This window comes from Sus scrofa, chromosome 4, assembly GCF_000003025.6.
Source record: "Sus scrofa isolate TJ Tabasco breed Duroc chromosome 4, Sscrofa11.1, whole genome shotgun sequence".
Taxonomy (NCBI): Eukaryota; Metazoa; Chordata; class Mammalia; order Artiodactyla; family Suidae; genus Sus; species Sus scrofa.
The window spans coordinates 75,852,132-75,869,978 of record NC_010446.5 but is presented as its reverse complement, the minus strand read 5'-3'; the positions used below and the strand labels follow the sequence as shown (position 1 = coordinate 75,869,978).

The following is a 17,847-nucleotide window of genomic DNA, read 5'->3' as shown; positions in this document are numbered from 1 at the left end:
TGATCTCGTATGATATTTCCATTTGTGGCAACATGGATGGACCTAAAAATTGTCAGACTCAGTGCAGTAAGTCAGACGAAAGTCTTATAGTTCTGTGTTCACTTGTGGAGATTTTAAAATACAGAGGCCCAGGCCTGACCCCCAGAGAGCCTGATGTCAGTGGTCTGGAAAGAGCCGGGCCCTCGTTATTCTCCCTCAAAGCTCCCGTGTTGCTCTAATGGGCAGCGAAGGTGAAGAACCGTGGCCTTTTCCATGGATAAACCAAATACAGGACATGCTACTCTGGACAGTGCAGTTGAAGATGTGTTTAAAGGAATTCAGTGATAAATGTAGGAGTTCCTGTTGTGGCGCAACAGGATTGGTGGCATCTCGAGCGCTGGGACGCAGGTTCGATCCCTGACCCAGCACGGTGGGTTAATGATCCGGTGATGCCACAGATGATGGCTCAGATGTGATCCCTGGCCCGGGGACTCCATATGCTGCTGGACGGCCGAAAAAAGAGTGACAAATGTAGAAGGGACAATCAAGGAAGAATCTGGCATTTATGGGTGACTGCACACCAGTGATGTTAAGAGCCCTCCCAGAGTGCGTGCTGGGCCCTGGGGGTCAGCTTGGAGTGGCCCTGGGGGTGGGTGGGCAATGGCCTCAGTTTCTGGGGGGTCCACTGAGGATGAGGGATGCAGTGATTTCCCAAGGTCAACCAGGAGCTTGGGATTCCGACTCAGCCTGTGCCTGCAGTTCACAGTGACCCCCTCTCCCCGGTTCCCTTGTGGGGCCACACCGGACTGGGGTGACGAGGCTCCCCCATCTCTCTCCGCCAGGAGAGGGGACCGCACGAGGAAGCCTTGTCAAAGGTTTGGATATGTCACCAAGGGAGAGCACACTTTTAGCAAAAATGATAGGCAAGAAAGAGGACCTCAATTACTGTAAGAAAAGCAGAACTTGCTGGGTGTTCCAGGCTAATGAACAGAAATGTGACTGATGATGAGTCTCGGCCGAAAAGCAATTGAGCTAAGAGCAGAGGGAGAAACAGAGAAAAGAAGGGGGAACAAAGTGTTGATTTTTGACTCTTTAGGAAATTGGGATATAAGGGAATTTGGTGTTTGCACTTTTGACATTTTGGCGAGAAGGGGAAACAGATTTATGAACGATCTGCTCCTGCAGTACTTTTCATCAAAATAATGGCCCAGAGCAGGCTTGGCTGAGGAGACCAGAAAGCCCCCATGTGTCTGGGGACTTGGAAATGGACTGCCTTTAATGTGGAGGGACGGGCCAGGGCACTGTGGGTTCTTAAAGAAAGAATCTATAATCCTTTTGGGCTTAACCATTAGGCAAATTGAGCTTCCTGGTTTCAGAAAGAGAAAACACACCCAAAAGAGAAAAACCCAGGCCCGTGGGAACGAGAAACTTCCTCCTCCTGGGGCTGCTTGAAAAGCCTCATGTGCCCGCCCCAGCCTCCTGCTGGCATGAGGCTGGAGGGGCTGGTGCGGAGGGGAGGGGGCAGTGGGCAGAGAGGGGCCGGTTTGCAGAAGGAACTCAGCACCCTTTGGCTGCGGTGCCAGGCTTGGGCCTGGGCTCTGAAGGCACGAAGCTGGGCGGAAGCAGCTTTAGGATTTGGTGTAAGCTGGACAGTGAAGGACCTGGGGACCGTCTGATGTTCCGGCTCTTTGTCCCCTTTGTCCCAAACATGCCTTGAGGCCAACAATACAATGCTTCAGGTTTTTCCTCGCCTGGTGACAAAATCAGAACAAGAAACCTCTCAGTGCCAGTTGAAAAAGAAAGATCTGCAAGCACAGAACCCTTTTTCCTGCCAGCTCTCGGCGTGTGGGCTGTAAGTACAGCCAAAGGATTGAGCAGATGCACTGAGGGGGCCCGGGGTGAGCCGGGGAGAGGTCTGTGACCTGGACCACTTCCATCTCCGTCAAGCCACGGAGGGCTGGATGGAGCTGGAGGTGGGTTTGTTAGAGGTGGTCTGGGGGGCTGTGGAAACCACACTGCTTTTGTTGTCAGTGGCATCCTTTTAGCAACGTGGATTTAGCAGTTTTGTTTGGGCAGGAGGTCACGCGAGCTTTTCGTCCATGCGATGATGTCACTGAAACTTGGTTCTCCCTGTTTGGGGGGACAGGGAAGGAAAATGGGAAGTGACACACTGTTCACTTTTTTGGGGGATGGAGCATTTAACACCTGCTGTTGCAATTAACCCTCACAGTAACTTACCCTTGAAGCAGGAGCGTTGTCTCCCTTCTACAGATGAATAGAGTGAAGCTGAAATAACTTGCTGGTGTTTCCATGGTTATTGATAAATACAGGAACCAGATCGGACCCTAATTTCCTCATCCCTGGCTACCTCATTAGAGATTTTGGCCCAGATTCTTTGAATGGTCACAGCCTTTCAGTGAATGTGGCACCTTGGTGGTTGTCTAGGTTTAAATGTGTCTGAAACTAAATCAGTTTGGGGACCTAACATTTATTGATCATCTGTCATAAACCGGTTAGATTGTGGCTAATAAAAATCATGGGATCTGGAGTTCCCGTCGTGGCGCAGTGGTTAACGAATCCGACTAGGAACCATGAGGTTGCGGGTTCGGTCCCTGCCCTTGCTCAGTGGGTTAACGATCCGGTGTTGCCGTGAGCTGTGGTGTAGGTTGCAGACGCGGCTCGGATCACGCGTTGCTGTGGCTCTGGCGTAGGCTGGTGGCTACAGCTCCGATTCAACCCCTAGCCTGGGAACCTCCATATGCCGCGGGAGCGGCCCAAGAAATAGCAACAACAACAACAAAAGACAAAAAAAAAAAAAAAAAAAATCATGGGATCTGTGTACACAGTTGCTCTGGCTGCGAACTGTAGTCTATGGGATTTCGAAGTGCAGCTTTAATTCAACAAAAAGGTTTTGCTGTGTCTTGGTGACGGGTTAGTGGGGCCGGGTGTGTCCCAGGGGTGGAAGCAGGTGCTGGTCAAAGAGGCGGGGCAAGTTCTGCTCTCAGGGAGGCACAGTCTCTGAGGAGGGGAGAGCCATATGCACATTCATAGGAGCCAATGTGAGAGAGACGAGCAGGATCTAGCAGGACGGTGAGGGCCCTGGGGCTTGTGGCAAAGTCCTAGCTGGATTGTGGAGAGAGGTCGGGGAGTGAAGGAAGATTGGGTGTGAGGTAGGCTTTGCAGGAGGGCTGGACTTGCCGCAGTGGGAAGGCAGGATGGGGCCGCCAAGTCCATAGACACAGTATCTGGCCTTGACCCTCGTGGTGGCCAGGTGGCCTGGGGCCGGGCTGTGAGGGCGGGTTGAACATCTGAGATTTTATCCTGCTGGCAATAGTAGAGGAGTTGGAGCAGAATTTGAGGTGATGGCATAAAAGTAATAACATCTAACACTTCCTGGGCATTTCTCTCCTGGGTACGCTGGGTTACCAAGGAGGTAAATATGTGTAGAGCATTTCTAAGTACAGGGCACTGTTCTCTGGGCTGGAGATAGAACAGGGAACAGAACGGACAAAACCCTGCTCTCACCGGGCTTTCTGTCCTATGAGGAGAGAGACAGATGATAAAATAGATCTTATACTCCAAATTCATGTCATGCTGTGGAGAAACATAAATATAATAGCCTGTTTTTTTAATTTTTCTTTTTTTGGTATTTTTGTCTTTTTTATGGCCACACCCGTGGCATATGGAGGTTCCCAGGCTAGGGATCGAATTGGAGCTGTAGCTGCCGGCCTGCACCAGAGCCACAGCAACGGGATCCGAGCTGCATCTGTGACCTACACCACAGGTCACAGCAACACCAGATCCTTAACCCACTGAGCGAAGCCAGGGATCGAACCTGCATCCTCATGGATGCTAGTCGGGTTCGCTAACCACTGAGCCACGATGGGAACTCCTTAATTTTTAAATTATAGTTGATTTACAATTTCTGTCAATTTCTGCTGTATAGCAAAGTGACCCAGTCATACATATATATACATTCTTTTTCTCTTACTATTTTCCATCATGTTCTATCACAAGCGATTGGGTATAGTTCCCTGTGCTTACTATAGGACCTCATTGCTTATCCATTCTAAATGTCATAGTTTGCATCTACTAACCCCAGACTCCCCCTTCATCCCCCACCCCCCAACTTGGCAACTACAAGTCTGCTCTCCATGTTGGCGAATCTGGAGAAACGTCAGTACAGAGAGGTGGGCAGGGAGGGTGAATGAGGGAACAGGCCAGTCGTGAAGCTCGGCTCCGTGTATACGGATGTGTTCATTCATTCATTCATAAGTAGTAGAAGGCAGTCTGGAGGATTTGGGATGTAAGGTGACATGATGACATGGTAATTCACCAACCTGAGCAAAGAGGAGGGAACAGCCTGATGCCACAGAGACCGGCTAGGAGATGACCACACCCGCTCAGAAGAGTTACACCTAACATGGACCTTTGAGTGATGGACAGTCCGAAGGGAGACTAATGGGGAGAAACTCTCAGACTACACTCTTTATCTGGTCCATGCCTTTCCCTAAGCCTAAAAAACCCAGCACGGTTTTCCTGTGAGAATGATGGGGGTGGATGGAGAGCTGATTCCAGAGAATAAAATGTGATATGGGCGTCACGGAGGTGACAGGTGTTTTGAGCCTGGGTGATGGGGACGGGGAGAAAAATGAGATATTTCCACTAAGGAAAATGGAAATTCAGCAGAGTATCCATCATGCTGTACAACTGATTTAAGATTTTTCCGAATATGATGGGGTGGGGGGGGGCATCTTCTACAGTCTCAGGACTTCTGAGAACCGGTGGTTTCTCCTTAAGGCAGGGTGGGCAGTGAGGTTGGTAATGGGGAAGGGATAGGAGTGGGTTCCCGAGGCCAGAGACCCGCCTCTCCCCACCCCCACCCCGAATGCACCTGCCGTCTCTCTGCCTCCCTGTGCCAGCTGACAGCACCCACCTGCCCTGCCCCGTCCTGCTGCCTGCTGCTGCTCACTTTTTAAAGCTACAGGCTCACAAGTCCCCACACCCTCTTGGTTCACAGCTCTCTGGGCTTCTCAGTCTTTTTTTTTTTTTTTTTTCATGGCAATTTCAGAGCAAAAGAAGCACCAAAGAATTCTATTGACTGGGCAGTTAGGTCCAGACCACTGCATATGTATTTGTTATAACAACTTAGTACCATTTGAAAAAAATCATACACATATACTGAAAGCAAAAAAACAATATTTTTAGGTTATTTTCAAATGAATAGGAGTATGTGCCCCTGGGGTGTGTGTACCTGTGTCACACACTCTTGGGATTGTACTTGGCCCCCCGGTGTCCCCGCTTTCTGTTCCATGTGTCTCTCTTCACGTGATGGTTGCTTTTTATCGTAGCAACCACAGAAAACCCACTTTCACACAGATGTGAGGTTGCTGAAAGGAACGCAGCACAATCTAATACAGGAACCGAGCTGCCTTGGTCTAGCAGCGCTCACAGTGTCTGGCAGAGGTCTTTGCATTTTCCCCAGACGCCCCCGTGGGCTCGCTGTGGCCCCCCTGGGTACCTCAGGACCCCGTTTGGGAACTGTGATGTGGGGCTGGTCTCTGCCATCTCCTTTTCCTCTCCTCTCGCTTGTGACACTTCTTGGCCACATCTATTTTAAGAAAGTAACTTTGGACCCAGCCCTGGCCTCCAGCTTCCCCTTTTTCACTTTTAAACTCCTGGTGTGAGTTTGAAGCAAGCCGTCTGCCCCATCTGTGTATCTTACACTACGCTTGGTAAGTCACGGCTTTGTCTCCAAGCTCTGTCTGAAGAATGGTTTCCAGTCTCACTCTTCCTCCTTCTCTCGTGTCCAAAGTCTTGGCCCTGTGATCCCTGGTCTTCCGGGTTAGAGTTATTGCCTGGCTTTTAACCATCACACGTTACCAGAGTTTGGTGCGGGGGTGGGGGGGGGTGGCCACAGGCCATGGGAAAGAAGGGCGTTCTGTACCTGTCCCTGGACTACACTAAACTCCAGCACAGCCCCGTGGGGATGAATGTGGTGCCCGCTCCCCTGAGGAGACTGAGGCTGACCCGGTTGCCAAGGCAGCAGGACAGAAACAGCATCTCTGGGGCAACTTGCCTCCCAATTCCGGCCACCCTGGGTGGGTGGCTGAGGAGCAGGTATAAATAAGTGGCTCACTGTGTTTGATTTTTAATTCAACACCTATATTTTCATAAAAGTAAAACAGTGCAGCTTGATGTAGACGTTTTGGCCATGGAGAGGGAGAAAAATACAAACTGACCGACCCTAGGCATATGAAAGTGCTTTTATTTTATTGTTGATGTATTTTTTTTTTTCAATTTTTAAAAATTCGTGTCTATTGTTGTGGTAAACAAGTGTTTTTAATTTGTAATTAGAAAGCCCATGACATGTAATAACGCTGTACGGATCGCCCCCTTTGTGGTTTAATTTGATTTGAATATTCCTTTCCAAACTTGTTTTCTACCTATGTAATCGTAATGTAGATAAAAATTTTATGGAGTTCCCGTCGTGGCGCAGTGGTTAACGAATCCTACTAGGAACCATGAGGTTGCAGGTTCGGTCCCTGCCCTTGCTCAGTGGGTTAAGGATCTGGCGTTGCCGTGAGCTGTGGTGTAGGTTGCAGACGCGGCTCGGATCCCGCGTTGCTGTGGCTCTGGTGTAGGCCGGTGGCTACAGCTCCGATTCAGCCCCTAGCCTGGGAACCTCCATATGCTGTGGGAGCGGCCCAAGAAATAGCAACAACAACAAAAAAAGAGAGAGACAAAAGACAAAAAAAAAAAAAAAATTATCTTGCTTTGTTAAAAAATTGCATTATAAACATTTTTTATTTAGTCACAGAGTTCTTTTAGCTATCCTTAAAAAGTAATTCTTATCCCTTTCAAGGTGACGCTTGTGCATAATTTAAAAACCAGAAGAACTAAAAAGCTTTAACGTAAAACCCCAGATGCCTGCCCTATCTTCCCTAACATCCTCATCCAGTTTTACTCACCAGATCCAACACTTTCTTATTCTCAATTTCAACGGCTCTACGGTAGCCTCTTGAATGGTACCATAGAGTTTATGTACCTGCCACCTGTCCTATTTTTCCGTAATTGACTTACTGGACTCTTGGTTGATAGCAGTGATTCTGCAGGGTTAATAACTTCCGATAAAGTCCAGTCTGCTATGCAAATATGTGTGTGTCCTCGGGGCCACGTTACCAGACGCCCTTTGCCTTGTCTTTTTTCTGTCTCATTCAGTGGTATCTTTCACTTATCGTAAATGGCTATAGGCATATTGTTTGGAAGACGACTTTCTTAGTAAACATTAATAGAACTTGTACCCCTCACCAGTTAATTTACCAAGCCAAAGTCGTAGAAGTTGGGGAATTCAGCCAAGAAAGTGGGATGAACTTTGATTCCATTTTACATCCCAATTATTAAGGCAGAGCAGGCGGCAGCCTGCCCATGGTACCTGTAAGGAAGATTGGATGCTGAGAAGGAATTCATTATGTGATGGGTGCAGCTTTGCTCAGCAGACGTATTTTAGGGCAATAGTCTTTTCCAAACGGAGGATATGTTTTTCTGAAATACTGACTCAAAACCAGTGGCTCCATGCTGCTTCTGTCCCAATATGCGTTTTAAAAATTAATAAAATGAATAAATCTTATGTTTTAGGGCAGGTTTAGGTTTACAGAAACACTGAGTGGAAAGTACAGAGGTTTTTCCGTATAGCGTTCCCCACCCCCTCGGTTTCCCCTAATTATTATCATCTCTCCCAGTGGGGTACGTCGGTTACAATTGATGAGCTGCTATTAATACATTAGTATGAACGAAAGTATGCTGTTTCCATTGGGATCCTTCTGTTCTACATTCTGTGAGGTTTGACAAATGCATAAGCCATTTGCCCACCGTTAACTGTGTCATACAGAGTAATTCAGTCCCCTCAAAATCCCCTTTGCTCCACCCGGTCAGCCCTTCTTCTCTCCTAACAGAGGGCAACCACTGACCTTCAGCTGTTTCCATACTTTTGCTTTTTCCAGAACGTCATGGAGTTGGAATCAACTATGTATGAAGCTTTTTCAGATTAGCTTCTTTCATTTTACAATATGCATTTAAACTTCCTCCAAGTCTTTTTATGGCTTGGCGGCTCATTTCTTCTTATTGATAAATAATATTCTGTTGTCTGGAAGGACCACAGTTTGTCCCTCCGGTCACCTGAAGGATGTTCTCGTTGCTTCCAAGTTTTGAAAATTGTGAACAAGGCTGTTCTAAACATCCATGTGCAGATTTCGGTGGGAGCTTAAGTTTTCCATTTTTTCTGGGTAAATGCCAAGGAGTGGAATTACTGAATCATAAGTTAAGAGTCCCTTTAGTTTTGTAAGAAACTGCCAAGCCATTTTCCAAAGCGGCTGCACCATTTTTCATTCCTCCAGCAGTGGATGAAAATTCCTCTTCTTATTCCACCTCCTCCCCAGGGTTGGGTGGTGTCAGTGTTGGATTTTTGTCACTGTAATAGGTATGTGGTGGTTTGTCATCATTTTAATCTGCAGTTCCCCCAGGACATAGGATGGGGACATTGTCAATCGGCTTATTTGCCATCTCTGGGTCTTCCTTGGTGACGTGTCTGTTCCCATCTTATACTTGATTTTTGATTGGGTTGTTTGGTTTTATATTATTGATTGTTATGAGTTCTTTGTTTATTTTGGGTACCGGCCCTTTACTTGTGTCTTGAAAATATTTTCTCCTGGTCTGCGGCTTGTCTTTTAATTTTCTTAACAGTGTCTTTCGCAGAGCAGAAGTTTTTAATTTCCAGGAAGTCCCCCATTTATCAATTTTTTTCTTTCATGGATCATGCTTTTGGTTTTATATCTAAAAAGTCAACACCAAACCCAAGGATATCTAGAGTGTCTCCTATGTTATCTTCTAGGATTCTGCAGTTTTGCGTTTTACATTTAGTTCTGTTATGCATTTTGAGTTAACTTTTGTAAAAGATGTAAGATCTGGGTCTAGATTAATTTTTCTTTTTGCATGCGGATGTCCAGTTTTTCCAGCATCACTCGTTGAAAAGACTGTCATTTCACCGTTGGATGGCCCTTGCTCCTTTGCGAAAGATCAATTGACTGTACCTCTGGTCTCTCTATTCTGTTTCTTATACTTTTCGAAGAGTTTGTTACCTGCAGTGAAAATAAAACCTATTAGTAACTAATCTTGGTTTGACCTCTTTGAGTCTTAGTTTCTTCTCAAGAGGGGGTGGATAGAATAGATCATTTTTAATGGTCCTTTCAGTTTTATCTCCTGCGATTAGTCTGTACTGTATTTAAGTATAGAGTCAGGGTGATGATCTTCTCATAGAAAGTTTCTGGAATTAGTCTCACGAACACCAAGGCTGTGTGTGTGTCTTTGTGAGTCTGTGTCAGTGTGTGTATGAGCAGAGTGACAGACGTCTTTTGGTCAAGATTTCTGGCTATGCTCTTTACATTTTATAATGCAGTAGTCGCCCTATCTTTCACTGAGGACTAACAAAGCTCATTGTTCTGCCCCAATCTATAAAAGAAAATAGCAGTGCTTAAGGTCATTACTAGTAATTGAAACGTCAGATTTCCTACTGAGCAGCTTTCATCAGAGGACGTTTGGCAATGTCTGGAGACATTTTTGTGGTCATACCCGGCACTGCAGAGGGGGAGGGGAGGGAGGGGGTGTTGCTTGTATCTTGTGGGTAGAAGCCCAAAATGCTGTGACTACCCTACCATGAGCTGGAGAGACCCCACAGCAAATGAGTTCTTGACTCACAATGTCAGTAGTGCTGAGGCTGAGGCAACTCCTGTTGGAGAGAAGCAGATTTCTGTATATCCACAGGCATGTTTTCCTCTTTGCTTCAGCCTCTAAAAACTTTGGGAGATTTGTGGTCTGAATCTAACAATTGTGCAGAGACTTTTGGTAAGATGTAATCTTCAGTTTCTTTTAGGCGTCTTGGGCTTAATTTCACTTTTTCTCAACTTCATAATAATTTCTGTTTTGTTACATTCTGTTTATATAAGCCTGGCTTAACTCTTAAAGTAGACGTTAAATATACTATTTGATGTATTTTTCAAGATAGGTGGCTGGATCATTGATCATAAAAATCCAAAGCTAGAAACAAAGTTGATGTTTCATCCATCCATTGCTTATATGCACATAATTCATATTCTGTTTTTTGGGGGCAGGGAATCTGCATTTTATTTTAAAGTTTTATTACAGTATAGTTTGGCTTACAAAGTTGTGTTAGTTTCAGGTGTACAGTAAAGTGAATCAGTTATACATATAAATATATCCATTCTTTCTTCCCACATAGGTCATTACAAACTATTGAGTAGATTTCCCTGAGAGATACAGTAGGGGCTTGTTAACCACCTGTTTTATACCGTCTTATGCATGTTAATTCCACCCTCCCAATTCCTCCCCACCCCCCCAGACTCTGCTTTGAATTTCCTCTTCTGGTCCTTTAACGACACATTTCCCTGTGACATCTAAGTTTCCATGAGCTCATCTTGTTTTCATAGTGTTCCCTTTTATTGTTAAGAGAAACAAAACCAAAAAAACCCCTCTGGTTTCAGCAATCCCCCGTGTCTTCCTCTGGGTGAAATGGCTCAACTCAGAGTTATGCAAATGAGGATCATAGCTGTGCACATTGATCCCAGGAACGTCACCCGTATCTTGGGTGCATTTGCTGTCATGAGAAGGTCTGGACCCCGCCATCCCCCTCACACCTCAGCTGCGCGCCACACATCGGCCTTAGGCGCTCCTTCTCTGCCCCTGGCCTCATTCCCGTCTTGGATCTTGGTGCAGCTCCCACTTCGCTGGAGTCGAAGAGAAGCCAGCTTGTGGGTGTCAGTTGAACTTGCCTCTTGTGTTCACGTGGGGACCGAGTGTTTGTTACCTCCCCAGACAGCCTGCAGCCCCTCTCCAACCCCCACCCCATCCCTCCAGAGCTGAGTGCATCTTCTGGGCACAGCCCTTCTCCTGACGTCTGATGATGAAATCATCATGGTAGACCCTCAGTTCCTAGAAATCTTAGCAAAAAGGACCACTCCTGCCGCATCCTCCCCTGACGCTACAACCGCAGGTTATCAGGGTTTGAAGGGCCTTGGGTGATGGGTTCAGATTCTCTTTTTTTAAAATTTTCATCCATTTTTGTACAAGCTTACATGTGTGTGTGTATACTACATATATATATACTGTAGCATATGTAGTATAAATATGTATATTTATATGCATATGCAGTATATATATGAAGACACGTTGCAAATGTGTGTGTACACACACACACACACAGAGATATATAATTTATGGCTTCTAAAATTTTAGAATAAGGGAAATTAAACACATGATCTAAGGTCCTTCAGACTCCGGGGGGGCGGGTGTGTGTGTGTGTGTGTGTGTGTGAAAACCAAAAATGCCTGCAGACCCATCATCAGTAAAAGAATGCTGTGATATTTTAGGATATTCCTTCCTAAGCTTTTTCCTACCCATTTTTATCTTTTCCCCTCACAAAAATAGTATCATGCTCTATGTATTATTTTTTAACTTAAATATATTGTGACTATCTTTTTATGTCAATAAACATACATGTACAGTGTTTTAACGACTGCTGGTATTCTTTCCTATTGAGGTATCATGTTCTAGATCATTTGTATAAAAGCCAATCGCCTGAGGGCCAATTTGTTGAATTTATCAAATGTTCTGATTTACCAGAAGATTTATTTCTTAACTACTTGAATATTATTTTGATTTTTAAAGGAAACTTTGTGCATTTTTAATGTTCTCTTTCTAGTTCTTCAAATGGCCTATCAACTTTGCAGGTCCTGCAATTAAAAAATTAAAATTTGAGGAGTTCTTGCTGTGGGGCAATGGGTTAAGAGCCTGACTGCTCAGGTGACTGTGGAGGTGTGAGTTCGATCCCCAGCCTGGAGCAGCGCGTTAAAGGATCTAGCATTGCCACAGCTGCAGCTCGGATTCAATCCTTGTCCCAGGAACTTCCATAAGCCATAGGTTCGGCCATAATATAAAATTTAAAATTTTTTTAAAATTAAAATTTTAGTATAGGTTTACATTTAAATTTAGAAGCATCAGAAAGAAATTGGAAGTGATCAAACTTTCCCAAAACCTACAGGATGCTAAAACTCTGGATTCTAAGGAGAAATTAGGCAGTGTTGATCTGTCAGCTATTTGCAAAATCACTTGACCTGAGAGGATAGAACAGTCCTGAGATGTGAAACAGAAGAGGGGGTATGCAGAGGAACTTCTAGAAAGAAGCAGAAGCCTTGAGGCTCAAATATAACAAAAAACATGTCACCAGGGTCAAAGAATTTTTAGAAATTAGCTTAAAATCCTAAAAAAGTAAGGATAAAGTTAAGAAACAAAAGAGGAATACTACAGAAACAACCACTTAACCTTCTTACACTTGTAACCATCTTACACTTAAGCTACTAATTACTATTTTAAAAATTATATCCATAAATATTTTAATCTTTAAATGATGAAGAATCCTGTTTTCAGCATAAAGTTAATACCATTATTAATCATAAAGGAGTCCCCTTGTGACACAGTAGGTTAAAGATCTGGCGTTGTCACTGCAGTGGTTCCAGTCGCTACTGTGGTGTGGGTTCGATCCCTGGCCCAGGAACTTCCACATGCCTTGGGTGAGGCCCCCCCCCCAAAAAAAAAACCCTCATAAGAATGACCTGGAGGATGGTGTTGGAGGGACCTTGTAAGTGATCTTTGAACCCAGCTCAGCTTCCATTTGAAACTCAAGGTCTCTGGAGTTTGGGGTCATCATCACCCATCTCCATGTCCTTGGGGCCTCCTTTCTCTTCCTAGGCTCCCACCTCAGAAAACTCTTGCAGATGAGCTCACTCCAAGGTCAGGCACAGGCCTTCTGTGGATGGACGTGCAGCTTCAAGGCCAAGGGCCACTTTTCGGGGACCTTCGATCACCAGCACCGGTCCATCTCTGGGGCCGTCATCCTTGTTGGTGCAGTGCCAGCCACACGGTGGGCAATTCCGCGCGCTTCTCTTTTTTCGCACACTCCATCTGTCTTCTGCCCCAGAGATATTTCTTCTCACCCTGGGATGACCACTTGATGTTGGAAGGTCAGATCGAGAAGTGCAAGGACCGGAGAAAGACCTTCCCATGAGCCTCTGGATGAGCAGTTCACTTGTTGCTGGGAAAACACAATGCAAATTTACACACTCAGCTTGCGACATTGTGGGGCAGCGAAGAAAAAAAAAAGGATATTTAGTTTCTTTTCTGCTGCCCGGCTAAAGGCAGAAAATGCATCAGTCATCATTAAAAACAGAGCATGGTACCAACACAGTTCCTTTTGTAGCAATGAATTTAGGTTCTCAGGGGTTAAATTCTAGTAACTTTGTTTTCCCTGCTAGGATCTAGAATTGAGGTCCCATTGTGGCTCAGTGATAACAAATCCAACTAGTATCCATGAGGATGCAGGTTCAATCCTTGGCCTTGCTCAGTGGGTTAAGGATGCAGCATTGCCATGAGCTGCAGTGTAGGTTGCAGATACAGCTCAGATCCCGAGTGCTGTGGCTGTGGCGCAGGTCGGCAGCTGCAGTTCCCTTTCCACTCTTAGCCTGGGAACTTCCATATGCCACAAGTGTGGCCCTAAAAAGAAAAAAAAAAAAAGGATCTAGGATTGTGTGAAAAAGCTGTTAAAACATGGACTCACATTTTATAGGGGAAGTGACATCCAATTTCCTGTTTTTGATTTCTTTAAGCACTCAGAATTTGAGAAATTGGTGATTTTAAAATCTTTGGGTGGCCAAGAGGGAAGTGAATTTGTATAGACTCCAGGTTGAAATAGATATGATAGAGTATTTTTTAAACTTGTGAAACTCAGGAAGAAAAACAAAACATTACCCCAAATGCATGCTATACATATCCCAAGTCAGAACCCCTCTCATTGTGCAATATCGCCCCCTCTTCCTTAATGACAGAGCAATGCACACATTTACAGTCAGGGCATCATGTTGTACAAGCGGACAGTGGAGTGATATGACACTTAAGGCACCTTGCCCCAAAGAGGGGAAGAGAGACAGAGAAAATGACTGTTTACACGGTGCAGGTGGCCCAGGACATCCTGAGGCCGACATGGGAGGGGTGCTTCTGCTGCTCCCCTCTTTGAAGTAAAGTGGGATTTCCTTGTGCTTCTCATCATGGGATTGTTTCTCTTCCAATCTGGAGGGAAAGCTGGCATTTGGATGGCATTTATTTATGCATTTCACCAACCTGTATATAGATCTTACTGGGTGCTGTTTTAAGTATACCGCTAAGCACTTTACAAATATTAACTGACTTCACTCATCTCATCCCCATCACAACCTAGCGAGCTCAATGAAGTTATCTCCAGTGTTCAGAAGGAAACTGAAGCACAGATAAATTAGGCAACTTGCCCAATATCACACAGTTAATCATTGAGACACCCAGGCTTTGAGTTTAATGACCCAACTCCACAGTGTTCACTCTAAAATATTTTGCAAATTGTGGTGTCTTCCCCAGGAATCTTTAAGAGAAAATTTCTGCATAGGATCTTGTACCTACAAGTGGACTTTAGAACGTAACCAAGACGGTGATAGGTGTCCTTTAAGACATTTTTTTCTGTACACATTAAATATATATATATATTTCAATCAGTAATGATTGGTGGTCAAGAACATCAAATTACACACATCTCTCTTTTTAACCCATCTTATTCTCATAGTGTGTCAGTTCAGCTTAATTTAATGAAACCTCCACTGTTGATGGGCATCTGGGGTGTATCTGCCTGTAATAATCTAAGTATGAACATTCTTGTGCCGGGTACAAGTGTGTCTGAAAAACAAATCCTCACCATAAAAACAGACAACCCCCCCAAGTATGTGAAGTGATGGATATGTTAACTGTTTTGAGGTAATCATTTCACAATATCTACGTAGATCAAATCACCCCATTGTACACCCTACACTTACCCAATGTTATATGTCACTTATATCTCAGTGAGACTGGAGAAGAAAAAAAAAAGAAGAACACATCTCCAGAAGTGGAATTTCAGGTGGATAGCTCTTTCTTGGCTGAGCAGGTGGTTAACTGTGGGACATTACCCGGTCTTACCAGATGATAAACAAGAAGTCTTTTTTTTTCTTTTTTTGCCATTTCTTTGGCTGCATATGGAGGTTCCAAGGCTGGGGGTTGAATTGGAGCTGTTGCTGCCAGCCTACACCAGAGCCACAGCAACATGGGATCCGAGCCATGCCTGCGACCTACACCACAGCTCACGGCAACGCCGGATCCTTAACCCACTGAGCAAGGCCAGGAATTGAACCCACAACCTCGTGGTTCCTGGTCGGATTCTTTAACAACTGAGTCTGTTTAGGTTTTTCTTTTTTGAAGGAATTTAGCATTCTCCTGCTGTTAAATGAGGATGAGGTGTTGCTAACCAGTATTTGTCCCAGGGTGGAAAAGCCACTCACCTCCTTTTCTGGATGTGTTGGCGGATGTCTCCTTGTGATAGAGGGTTTCTCAGCTGTCTGTCTCATTAGACTATCTAGCTGAGCTTATGTCATGAGCATCCCAGGGGTATATTTGCCTGTCAGACCCTCAGGTATTACTGTGATTAACCCAGAGTCTCTGCATGTAAAATGTGCCTTCATTTAGTGTTCATAAAAAAAAAAAAAAAAAAGACATTGCCACACACATCGTCAACAGCACTCTTAAGTCAAACTCATCGTAAGAAACTTTAGGATTCTTAGGCCGAGGCTTCCCTTTCTGGGGAGAACAGGTCAGCTTCCTCTTTTCTGGTGAAAGCCCTGTGACACAGGCTGCCCTCCGACCCTTCCTGCCAGGAAGCCACTTGGGCAAATCTACTACCCATCAGGTTCCACTTTTCTTTCTCTGCTTTTCCCTGCCCTTAGTTTTCTGTTTCCAGCTTCTTAATTAATGTTATTATTATTATTATTATTTTTGTAAAAAGCATTTTGAATCCTTCTGAGAAAGAAGCAGGCTATAAAAACAATCTCTGTAGCATCATTAATTAAAAAAAAAAAAAAACAACAACCTACAAGTTTCAAAATAGCCATTCTTTGGCCAAAGGGGAAAAAATGCGCAGGCTTTAGGCCAAAGCTGTGTGAGTCCACCCTTCACTAGTGCTGTGACTTTGAGCCAGTTCACCTCATGCCTCAGTTTACACCTCTGTAATGTGGGGTTAATAATACCTGGGTCTTGGAGTTCCTTTGAGGATTAAATGAGATGCTCAGAAAATTACAGATGCTTAATTGAAAAATACTAAGGTGTGAGTCATGGTAAAGCACAGCTCCTATCAGTCGAAATCGTCGAAATCATGTAACTGTTCTGTTTTTTTTGGGGTGCATTGTGTTTTGTGCTTTTCTGATACCTTTGCACAGCTAAAGAATTGAGGACCTGGTGTGAGCTGGTGGTGTTTATCCCATGCTACAAGGGGAGTGCTCTTTGAGCTTTTTTGCTGAAGTGTTTGCACACAGTGCCCCAAATTCAAAGCTCAGTGCCAGGGCAGAGAGAGGCCACTAACTCCATGGGGAGCCCTGTCCTGCTGCTTTCCTCTAGAGGAAAACAGGACATACACCTGGTTTTCAGTTATCCATGGTGATGGGGGACGGGAAATGATGAAATAGGCATAAAAAAATGATCATCTGCAGATTTTACCATCCCTCCCACATCCACCTGCTTTTCATTTTCATTCTCTGTCTTCCTTCCCATGGCTGCTGCCCCTGAACCATCTCCATCACCCTTCACAGGTCTGGCTCAATGACTCCCCTCCATATAACACCTGCCAAGTGCTCTTCTAACCTCATCTGCTGCCTTCACACACGCATGTGTGCATGCACTACATGGGTTCCTAATATTTGGGGAAAAACTGTTTTTGCATAAATTGTTCATACTATCTTCTTATTTTCTCCCCTTCCAACTTTTTATTTTGAAAATTTCAAATGTATAGGAAAAAGAAAGACTATCCTTACCCAGATGCACTAATTTCTTACTGTTTTGCCACATTCGTCTCTACTCTCCATCTCCCCCTCCCTTTTCCTTTTGGGTGGAGGTGTTGAAAGTTGCACACTCCCAGAGCCCCCATCCCTAATCCGCCTCGCCTGCATCTCCTCAAATGTGGACATTCTCCCGCATGACCGCGGTGCCTTCATCACGCCTATAACACACACAAGGTCCAGGATCCTGTCTACACATATTCGGATTCCCCCAGTGATCCAGCCACGTCCTCCTCCCACCCACGCCCATTCATTCAGGGCAGCAGCCGAGCGCACAGTCCTTGCATTCTTGTCGTGAGCACTCCCAGAGCATCTGCTCTCTGTCGGCACTGGTGGAGGTGCTGGGAACATTACAGGGAAGAAGCAGGCTTGGGGCTGGCCCTTCCGCTATGGTCCACCTGGGGAGCTGACCTTAAATAAACCCACACGTAACGGAATGTCGGTCCTAATAAGAAACACGAGAGTGAAGCGTGAAAAGTGGGCAGAGGGGAGCTTGGTGAAGATCTGTCTGGGGAGGTAACATTTGTGTCCAGATCTGAAAAAAGACAGAGCTGGAAAGGGATAGAGAGCGCGCGCGAGGGCCCGGGAAAAAAAGGGGCTGTCCCAAGCCGGTGCGCGTGCGTCTGGCCCGGGGAGCGCGCAGACCTGACCCGCGTGCGTCGTGGGCGGGGGAGCGCGCAGGCCGGGCGCGCGCGTGCGTCCTGAGGACCCTCGGGGCTCCTCCCCTGGGAGCTCAGGGTGCCTTCCAGGGTCCGTACCGGATGGTTTTTGCGCCACCTCGTTCTCTTGGTTCTGCAGCACCGTTTCAATGGCGATGATTTAAACCCAGCTTTCCTGAGGGGTGGAGATGGGTGGGACT

The 17,847-nt window shown here is 45.5% G+C and overlaps 1 protein-coding gene across 8 annotated transcripts in view; it reads left to right on the top strand.

Annotated features, from left to right (window-relative positions):
* LYN (LYN proto-oncogene, Src family tyrosine kinase) overlaps positions 1-17,847 on the top strand; it is a 110,438-nt gene that overhangs the window by 33,732 nt on the left and 58,859 nt on the right. The window contains exon 1 of one of the 8 annotated variants that reach the window (XM_021089360.1): positions 1,393-1,831. The exons of 5 other annotated variants lie outside the window; for them this stretch is intronic. The gene's annotated coding sequence lies outside the window, so the exon portion shown is untranslated. Of the gene's footprint in view, positions 1-1,392; positions 1,832-1,934; positions 1,953-5,499; positions 5,715-17,847 lie in introns of those variants that run through there. 2 more of the 8 variants (XM_021089362.1, XM_021089359.1) reach the window with 2 other exon arrangements.